The sequence below is a fragment of the Daphnia pulicaria genome, chromosome 4, assembly GCF_021234035.1.
Source record: "Daphnia pulicaria isolate SC F1-1A chromosome 4, SC_F0-13Bv2, whole genome shotgun sequence".
Taxonomy (NCBI): Eukaryota; Metazoa; Arthropoda; class Branchiopoda; order Diplostraca; family Daphniidae; genus Daphnia; species Daphnia pulicaria.
Genome location: NC_060916.1, coordinates 7,533,869 through 7,543,868, shown reverse-complemented (window position 1 = coordinate 7,543,868; position 10,000 = coordinate 7,533,869). Strand labels below are relative to the sequence as shown.

At 40.6% G+C, this 10,000-nt stretch overlaps 2 non-coding genes across 2 annotated transcripts; both read left to right on the top strand.

Annotated features, from left to right (window-relative positions):
• The first annotated feature begins 848 nt into the window (after nt 1-848).
• On the top strand, nt 849-920 carry Trnad-guc. Its single transcript has one exon. It is a non-coding gene; the product is annotated as a tRNA-Asp (tRNA).
• A 7,619-nt stretch (nt 921-8,539) lies between these two features.
• Nucleotides 8,540-8,611, top strand: Trnad-guc. Its single transcript has one exon. It is a non-coding gene; the product is annotated as a tRNA-Asp (tRNA).
• The last annotated feature ends 1,389 nt before the right edge of the window (nt 8,612-10,000 follow it).

Genomic DNA, 10,000 nt, shown 5'->3' with positions numbered 1-10,000 from the left:
TTTTGTCACAATAAGCTGAAGTCGTTTCTCTCATCCATTTAATGGTGATTAGAGTGAATTGCTGCAATAATAAGTCAGTTAAATCTTGTTGCTTTGTTCGTTGTTGAAAAAAAAAACTAAAAAACAATAAGTCTCGTGTTTAACGAAACTTCGGAAGTCACATATAATTTTACAATCGCTTAGCTACAATGGACTAAACTGTCTATGGTTGTTGCCCAGTGAGTGTCCAAGTTGGTGCCAGTGTACCCGACATTTGCTTGATATTTGGTGTGTTGTTAAAATTGCTAAAAAACCTCTGAAATATAGGGAACAGATTTCATGACTTGAACCGATCATTGGATCCTCGGTAGTATAGTGGTGAGTATCCCCGCCTGTCACGCGGGAGACCGGGGTTCAATTCCCCGCCGGGAAGGCAATGTTTTAATTTAATCAACCTGATTGATACGTTAAACAACAGCTTTGTTGCATAATGACTTCAGACACCTAGAGTGAACGATTTTGTCTAATATTATTGTCACAGTAAGCTGAAGTCGTTTCTCTCATCCATTTAATGGTGATTAGAGTGAATTGCTGCAATAATAAGTCAGTTAAATCTTGTTGCTTTGTTCGTTGTTGAAAATAAACTAAAAAACAATAAGTCTCGTGTTTAACGAAACTTCGGAAGTCACATATAATTTTACAATCGCTTAGCTACAATGGACTAAACTGTCTATGGTTGTTGCCCAGTGAGTGTCCAAGTTGGTGCCAGTGTACCCGACAGTTGCTTGATATTTGGTGTGTTGTTAAAATTGCTAAAAAACCTCTGAAATATAGGGAACAGATTTCATGACTTGAACCAAAACAACGAATCCTCGGTAGTATAGTGGTGAGTATCCCCGCCTGTCACGCGGGAGACCGGGGTTCAATTCCCCGCCGGGGAGGCAATATTTTAATTTAATCAACCTGATTGATACGTTAAACAACAGCTTTGTTGCATAATGACTTCAAAAACCTAGAGTGAACGATTTTGTCTAATATTTTTGTCACAGTAAGCTGAAGTCGTTTCTCTCATCCATTTAATGGTGATTTGAGTGAATTGCTGCAATAATAAGTCAGTTAAATCTTGTTGCTTTGTTCGTTGTTGAAAAAAAACTAAAAAACAATAAGTCTCGTGTTTAACGAAACTTCGGAAGTCACATATAATTTTACAATCGCTTAGCTACAATGGACTAAACTGTCTATGGTTGTTGCCCAGTGAGTGTCCAAGTTGGTGCCAGTGTACCCGACAGTTGCTTGATATTTGGTGTGTTGTTAAAATTTCTAAAAAACCTCTGAAATATAGGGAACAGATTTCATGACTTGAACCAAAACAACGAATCCTCGGTAGTATAGTGGTGAGTATCCCTGCCTATCACGCGGGAGACCGGGGTTTAATTCCCCGCAGGGGAGGCAATATTTTAATTTAATCAACCTGATTGATACGTTAAACAACAGCTTTGTTGCATAATGACTTCAAAAACCTAGAGTGAACGATTTTGTCTAATATTTTTGTCACAATAAGCTGAAGTCGTTTCTCTCATCCATTTAATGGTGATTTGAGTGAATTGCTGCAATAATAAGTCAGATAAATCTTGTTGCTTTGTTCGTTGTTGAAAAAAAAAACCAAAAAACAATAAGACTCGTGTTTAACGAACCTTCGGAAGTCACATATAATTTTACAATCGCTTAGCTACAATGGACTAAACTGTCTATGGTTGTTGCCCAGTGAGTGTCCAAGTTGGTGCCAGTGTACCCGAAAGTTGCTTGATATTTGGTGTGTTGTTGAAATTGCTAAAAAACCTCTGAAATATAAGGAACAGATTTCATGACTTGAACCAATCATTTGATCCTCGGTAGTATAGTGGTGAGTATCCCCGCCAGTCACGCGGGAGACCGGAGTTCAATTCCCCGCCAGGGAGGCAATATTTTAATTTAATCAACCTGATTGATACGTTAAACAACAGCTTTGTTGCATAATGACTTCAGAAACCTAGAGTGAACGATTTTGTCTAATATTATTGTCACAGTAAGCTGAAGTCGTTTCTCTCATCCATTTAATGGTGATTAGAGTGAATTGCTGCAATAATAAGTCAGTTAAATCTTGTTGCTTTGTTCGTTGTTGAAAAAAAACTAAAAAACAATAAGTCTCGTGTTTAACGAAACTTCGGAAGTCACATATAATTTTACAATCGCTTAGCTACAATGGACTAAACTGTTTATGGTTGTTGCCCAGTGAGTGTCCAAGTTGGTGCCAGTGTACCCGACAGTTGCTTGATATTTGGTGTGTTGTTAAAATTGCTAAAAAACCTCTGAAATATAGGGAACAGATTTCATGACTTGAACCATTCATCGGATCCTCGGTAGTATAGTGGTGAGTATCCCCGCCTGTCCCGCGCACACGACTTTTTCATTTTTATCTCTCGGCTCACACACACACACACATTTCCGCCTGAACGGTAATTTTTTTTTATACGGCTTGCGCGAATTGGCTAGCGCGTTCGGCTGTGACTAGACGTGTCTAACTGATCTCCCAAGTGTGACATCTTGCTGTGAGTCAAAAAACTATTTGTTCTTTTTTTTGTTCTCTTTATTGTATTGTTGCTTGTCTTTCGTGTTTCTCTTATTGTTTGTTAAGCGCCATTTTGCTTTTTATTCCATTTTTTTTGTATTGTTTCTTTCTCCGTCTCCTTGCCCCTTTATTGTGGGTAAAATGGGAACGGAATCCCCAGACGTCTGGCCACGTACTGCCGAAATCTCTTTTGGTAATACTGAAGTGACCAGGCATGAATTCTACGAATGTTTCGAGCAGGGTAGTAACGAATCTGATTGCATCTTTGATGCAGTTTGTCGCCTACCAGGACGAGCTTTTTGTGTTTTCCGAATTGGGTTCAAGACCGTCAAAGACCACATTGAATTCTTGGATAAATTTAGTGCTAAAGAGTCTGTTGTTATTAGTGGCAAAGAGGTCCGAATTAGAGTTAGAGATAGGTCAGTTAACCTTGTACGCGTTAGAATTCAACATTTCAAATTCGATGATGACCTTAGCCTGCTCAACAAGAGATTGCGTGAGTATGGAGTGATTTCTCGGATTTTTTGGGACACGTACCAGGATAGGTCGCTTCCAAGGTGGAACGGGATAAAGACTGGAGTTGTCAATGTGGATATGGAAATCCACAAGAGCATCCCGTCTTATATCACCTTTGGAAGCTACAAGGAACCAATAATGGTGTCTTATGCAGGGCAAATGCAGACATGCCGCATGTGTGATTCTCCCACCCATGTTTTAGCTAATTGTCCCAAGCAACCCCGTAGTTCAACCACTCCCAGCACCATTTCAAAAGGCCCCATTGGAACACGTAGCTATAGTAGTGTACTAACAAATCGTGGGCCAGTTAGGACAACTGCTAGGAAGCCCCAGGAGACAGAACCGATTGGTGGCGGGCAAATGCCAATTGCTCCAACTGTTGACGCTGATTCATTCCCTGAGTTAGCCCAGAGGCCAACGACGTCGACTGTGGTCGTTCTTGATGGAGCTCCAGAAGATCCAATTTCGAAACCCGATGGAACTGAATCTTCTTCTGACACCGATTCTGACGCTGAAGACACTAACTGTGTAGGTTCGTCTGTTGCGTCCAAATCGGTTAAGAAAAAGAAAATTAAACATACGAGAGAATTCCGTGACCACCAAAAACAATCAAAAAAGAGGAGTCGTACTGCCTCTTCCTCTGGCTCGGGCGAGGTAGCTGAGGAAATTGAATCTGGTGTAGCTCAGTTGGTTGAACTCGGGTCTCCGACTCGAGAGGTTCCAGTTTCGATACCGGGTGTGGACATTAATTCTTTTCCCGCCCTTCCTGGGGGGAACGATGTTCAACCCGCTCAAAACGCACCTGGAGTACCATCTATTCCATCCAGAATAGATCAGATGGATAACGAGGAGGTTGAAGAGATGGATGCAACCGAGGTGGTTTCGATTTCAAATCCTGATGAAGACATTTCTTTTTCTGGTGGGAGTATTCAGCCAGGACAACGCCCACTTGATAGCCAGGAGGCTAGTCATGTGAGTGAGACTCAGGAGTCCTTGGGCGTCCCCCTCGGCACTCCATCAACCCCCATAGAAGATAAAACTCTCAAAGCAATGGAGGCCGTTAGAAGGAAAAAAGCCCACGATAACAAGACCCAACCCTCTAAACCCAAATTTAAATATTAATCATGACTAACATCGCGACATATAATATCAACCGAATATCGTCACCTGACAAACTTCAAATAATACTCAATTTCTTTTTACATCATAAACTTGATATTATATGTTTGCAAGAAGTAGTATTTCACTCTAGCACCGTATTTACTAAACATTACCAGATGCACACAAATCTCGGTCCTAGACAACATGGGACAGCCATCCTAGTACGACACGGGCTGAGCGCCAAAAACATTTTGTTTGAACCGGAGGGGAGGCTGATAGCCATGGAAGTAAATTGTCTTGCTTTCGTGTGTATTTACGCCCCATCTGGTGACCAAAATAAAAGTTATAGAGATTCTTTCCTCCGGCAAACTATTCCGGCTTATGTTGCCCAGTATAAGGCACCAGCAATTATATTGGGAGATTTTAATGCCGTTGACGAGATCGATGACCGTAAAAGTAGCAACACAACACCACCTAAAATTAGACTAGCATTACTAGAACCCCTCCGAGATTTAGTAAAAGCCCTTTCATTAACAGATGTCTGGAGAGAAATTCGGAAAAATGAACCTTGTTGGACGTACAATTGTGCGGCTAGCCAGGCTAGATTGGACCGAATTTATTGCCACCATCACGTAAAATTTTCTGATATCCATTTGCACGACTTACCACTCGGGGATCACAGACCAATCGTAGGGTATATAAACAGCACCACCCCTCCTAGTGTAGTGAGAAATAAGTCAAGGAATTTATGGAAACTTAACTCATCAATTCTTGAGGAAGAAGAATATATAAACTTGGTGCATGTCTTTATTGAAGAAATGTCCCAACACCCATCCCGTATTGAAAACGTAGACCATTGGTGGGAGATTATTTTCAAACCTAGCCTCAGGCGATTATCAATTAACTATTGTAAAAAGAGAATCTGTGATCAGAGAGTCAAAAGGAAATTACTCCAACATCAACTAAAAGAAACCGTGAACAATGTAAATTTCAATCATGCGCGTTACATGGAGTTGAAACGTGAGTTTCTAGCCTGGGAGCGAGAAGCATTGAGGGGATTTGCAATACGTTCACGCGTTCAAAGTATAGCCGAAGAAGAGCCATCTACCTTTCATATGAACAAGTCAACGAGCAATTTCCAGAAGTCTCTGATCACTCAGCTCAAAACTAATGATAACTGTAAAATTACCCAACCTGAGCAGATTAATCAAGAAATAATTGAACACTTTAGTAGAATTTTTCAGAACCAGCCCTCCCCCAATACCCAATTAGCTGGAAAATTTCTAGAAGGGATTAGAGGTGCACTTACCCGTACAAAACCCACTAAAAACCATTCGGGTGTATCAGTGGTAGCTCAGTCGTTAAACGCTCAAGCGTTGAATCGAGGAGTACTAGGTTCGATCCCGGAGAGTGGCAACTTTCTTGTAGATCCGTTCACAGTAGATGAAATTAACATCGCCCTTAAGGCAACTAAAAAGAACAAGGCCCCGGGTACAGATGGCATTCCTTTTGAGTTTTATATAAAATTTTGGGATGTTATTGGTGTTCATTTTCTGGAAATGATGAATTGCGTCCTCGAAAAAAGAAAACTCCAGCCGTCGCAGGGAAGGGCAGCTATAAGATTAGTCCCAAAAATCCCATCACCGAGTAAAATCACCGATTACCGACCAATCTCTTTGTTAAATACCGATTATAAGTTAATCGCGTCAGTATTGGCTTTTCGTCTGAGAAAATCTCTTCAAAACTCTCTAGACTCACATCAAAAAGGTGGTGTACCCGGCCGCTATATCTTTGACAGCTTGTGTTTAATCCGAGATGTCATTGATAATACAGGTCGTAAATCAAAAGAGGTATCTTCTCTCAAACCGGCCGCCATTCTCGCGTACGATTTAGAGAAAGCATATGACCTTGTCAATCGAGACGTTCTGTGGGAAGTAATGACAGCCATGGGCTATCCCCCCCTCTTTGTTGATTGGTTGAAAACGCTGTACAGTATAACTGAACTATGCCCATTGAACGGTAATGACATAGTCGGTACTGTGGACAATGCACAATCCGTGCGACAGGGGTGCCCTCTGTCAGTCCATCTGTTTGCCCTCTATATTGAACCGCTTTTAGTTTGCTTGTCTAGGGGTATTGACGGAATTGAACACTACGGAAAACGCATCAAAGTTCGTGCATATGTAGATGATCTAGTAGTTTTTGTCTCATCAATGAAAGATGTACGTCGTGCATGCGAGATTATTCTAGAATTTTGTGCCTGGACAAATGCACGTATTAACAAGGGGAAGACAAAATTACTTGGTCTAGGCACTTGGACCTAAAATCAATATCCACAGGCCGTAGTAGCGCAGACGGTAGCGGCGTCGGCTGGGATTCCTGAGGTTAGGAGTTCGATCCCACGTAGAAGCAATTTCAATCAAACTCATCCTAAACGTACTTGGCCACATGATTGGATAACTCAAGTAGACAATTTGAAAATTCTTGGAATTACTTTTTCTTCTGAAATAAAAACAACAGTAAGAGACAATTGGCAAAGACAGTACAACATCATACAAAATATTCTTATCACAAACACACACCGTCATTTCACTTTTTATGGTCGCGCCCTATTCATCAAACAACATGTCTTATCACAACTTGTTCATATAGCTTATGTACTCCCTTGCAACAAAACCCAAGCCCTTCTCCTCCAACAAAAATGCAACAAATTTCTTTGGGCACAAAGAAGAGAGCACCCACCCCTAAATGTTTTGATCCGCCCCCGACTCCAAGGTGGACTTGGAGTCACCTTACTTTTTCAATTCTTCCAATCCCTTTTCACCCGTCAAATCTTTAAATCTTTAATCCATCCCGAGGCTATTGAGAGAGCTGCAGCCGTTTATTGGTTGGGTCCACACCTCAAGAATCTCCTTCAACAAATCACCCAGCCCAGATTTAATGCAACCCATTCATCACATCCATACTTCACCACCGCACTTTCAACCATCACCGATCTACTTAAAGCTGGCATCTTCACATCGTCAACCGTATCCAATCACCGCGCCACCTACAATCACCTGATCGCTAACCTTGGAAAACCAGGGAGAACCGAAGTTGCGAAACCAGACCTCGACTGGGCTTCCATCTGGCGTTGGGTGGCCAAAATGAAAGGAAGAAACGCTGAACTGGTCTGGGATTTCAACCATAATCAGCTCCCTACCAAAATGCGCCTCACAAGCCTCAGACTTTCTAGAAATGACCAATGTCCTCTATGCAATGGCGACCAAGAAACTGACGACCATCTTATGTTACTCTGTTCTGAGAAAGTCCACATCAGTTTATGGCTTCGAATTCAACTAACGAAACTTGGATGTCAAAAACCACTCAAATCAACAATAAATGGAGACATTGGAAATGGCCCCAATAAAGAGAAAATACTGGCCCTCATTCAATCCTACATCATCACCGTCTGGACCGCCCGCAGCCAAAACCTCACCCCAGCCATCAATGAAATACAGTCTCTCTGGTCAAGCCTCCTTCATTCAAAAAATTCTCCCCAGATGTCACCTTCTAATCCATAAATATTTCCTCTCAAAATTCTCAACAGATTTCTTCTTACCTTTATACAACATTGTTCTCTCATTACAACTATTATTTCTTGGATCCCCCCCCAGATGTCGTATTGTTAAATTCCACATTTTTTACTAAAATCATTTGTCCTCTTTCATTTCCGTCTCGAAATGTTTTCTTTTTCTGTTTGTAATGTCTCTCCTTGGCCACAGCAAGTCACTTATGTCACAAATCTCGTAAATGCCCCAAGTATCTGTAAAGAAATTTTAATTTTAATTGTGACAATAAATCGTTTAAATATAAAAAAAAAAACGCGGGAGACCGGGGTTCAATTCCCCGCCGGGGAGGCAATATTTTAATTTAATCAACCTGATTGATACGTTAAACAACAGCTTTGTTGCATAATGACTTCAAAAACCTAGAGTGAACGATTTTGTCTAATATTTTTGTCACAATAAGCTGAAGTCGTTTCTCTCATCCATTTAATGGTGATTAGAGTGAATTGCTGCAATAATAAGTCAGTTAAATCTTGTTGCTTTGTTCGTTGTTGAAAAAAAAACTAAAAAACAATAAGTCTCGTGTTTAACGAAACTTCGGAAGTCACATATAATTTTACAATCGCTTAGCTACAATGGACTAAACTGTCTATGGTTGTTGCCCAGTGAGTGTCCAAGTTGGTGCCAGTGTACCCGACATTTGCTTGATATTTGGTGTGTTGTTAAAATTGCTAAAAAACCTCTGAAATATAGGGAACAGATTTCATGACTTGAACCAAGCATTGGATCCTCGGTAGTATAGTGGTGAGTATCCCCGCCTGTCACGCGGGAGACCGGGGTTCAATTCCCCGCCGGGGAGGCAATATTTTAATTTAATCAACCTGATTGATACGTTAAACAACAGCTTTGTTGCATAATGACTTCAGAAACCTAGAGTGAACGATTTTGTCTAATATTTTTGTCACAATAAGCTGAAGTCGTTTCTCTCATCCATTTAATGGTGATTAGAGTGAATTGCTGCAATAATAAGTCAGTTAAATCTTGTTGCTTTGTTCGTTGTTGAAAAAAAAAAACCAAAAAAACAATAAGTCTCGTGTTTAACGAAACTTCGGAAGTCACATATAATTTTACAATCGCTTAGCTACAATGGACTAAACTGTCTATGGTTGTTGCCCAGTGAGTGTCCAAATTGGTGCCAGTGTACCCGACATTTGCTTGATATTTGGTGTGTTGTTAAAATTGCTAAAAAACCTCTGAAATATAGGGAACAGATTTCATGACTTGAACCAAGCATTGGATCCTCGGTAGTATAGTGGTGAGTATCCCCGCCTGTCACGCGGGAGACCGGGGTTCAATTCCCCACCGGGGAGGCAATATTTTAATTTAATCAACCTGATTGATACGTTAAACAACAGCTTTGTTGCATAATGACTTCAGAAACCTAGAGTGAACGATTTTGTCTAATATTATTGTCACAGTAAGCTGAAGTCGTTTCTCTCATCCATTTAATGGTGATTAGAGTGAATTGCTGCAATAATAAGTCAGTTAAATCTTGTTGCTTTGTTCGTTGTTGAAAAAAAACCAAAAAACAATAAGACTCGTGTTTAACGAACCTTCGGAAGTCACATATAATTTTACAATCGCTTAGCTACAATGGACTAAACTGTCTATGGTTGTTGCCCAGTGAGTGTCCAAGTTGGTGCCAGTGTACCCGAAAGTTGCTTGATATTTGGTGTGTTGTTGAAATTGCTAAAAAACCTCTGAAATATAGGGAACAGATTTCATGACTTGAACCATACATCGGATCCTCGGTAGTATACTGGTGAGTATCCCCGCCTGTCACGCGGGAGACCGGGGTTCAATTCCCCGCCGGGGAGGCAATATTTTAATTTAATCAACCTGATTGATACGTTAAACAACAGCTTTGTTGCATAATGACTTCAAAAACCTAGAGTGAACGATTTTGTCTAATATTTTTGTCACAATAAGCTGAAGTCGTTTCTCTCATCCATTTAATGGTGATTAGAGTGAATTGCTGCAATAATAAGTCAGTTAAATCTTGTTGCTTTGTTCGTTGTTGAAAATAAACTAAAAAACAATAAGTCTCGTGTTTAACGAAACTTCGGAAGTCACATATAATTTTACAATCGCTTAGCTACAATGGACTAAACTGTCTATGGTTGTTGCCCAGTGAGTGTCCAAGTTGGTGCCAGTGTACCCGACAGTTGCTTGATATTTGGTGTGTTGT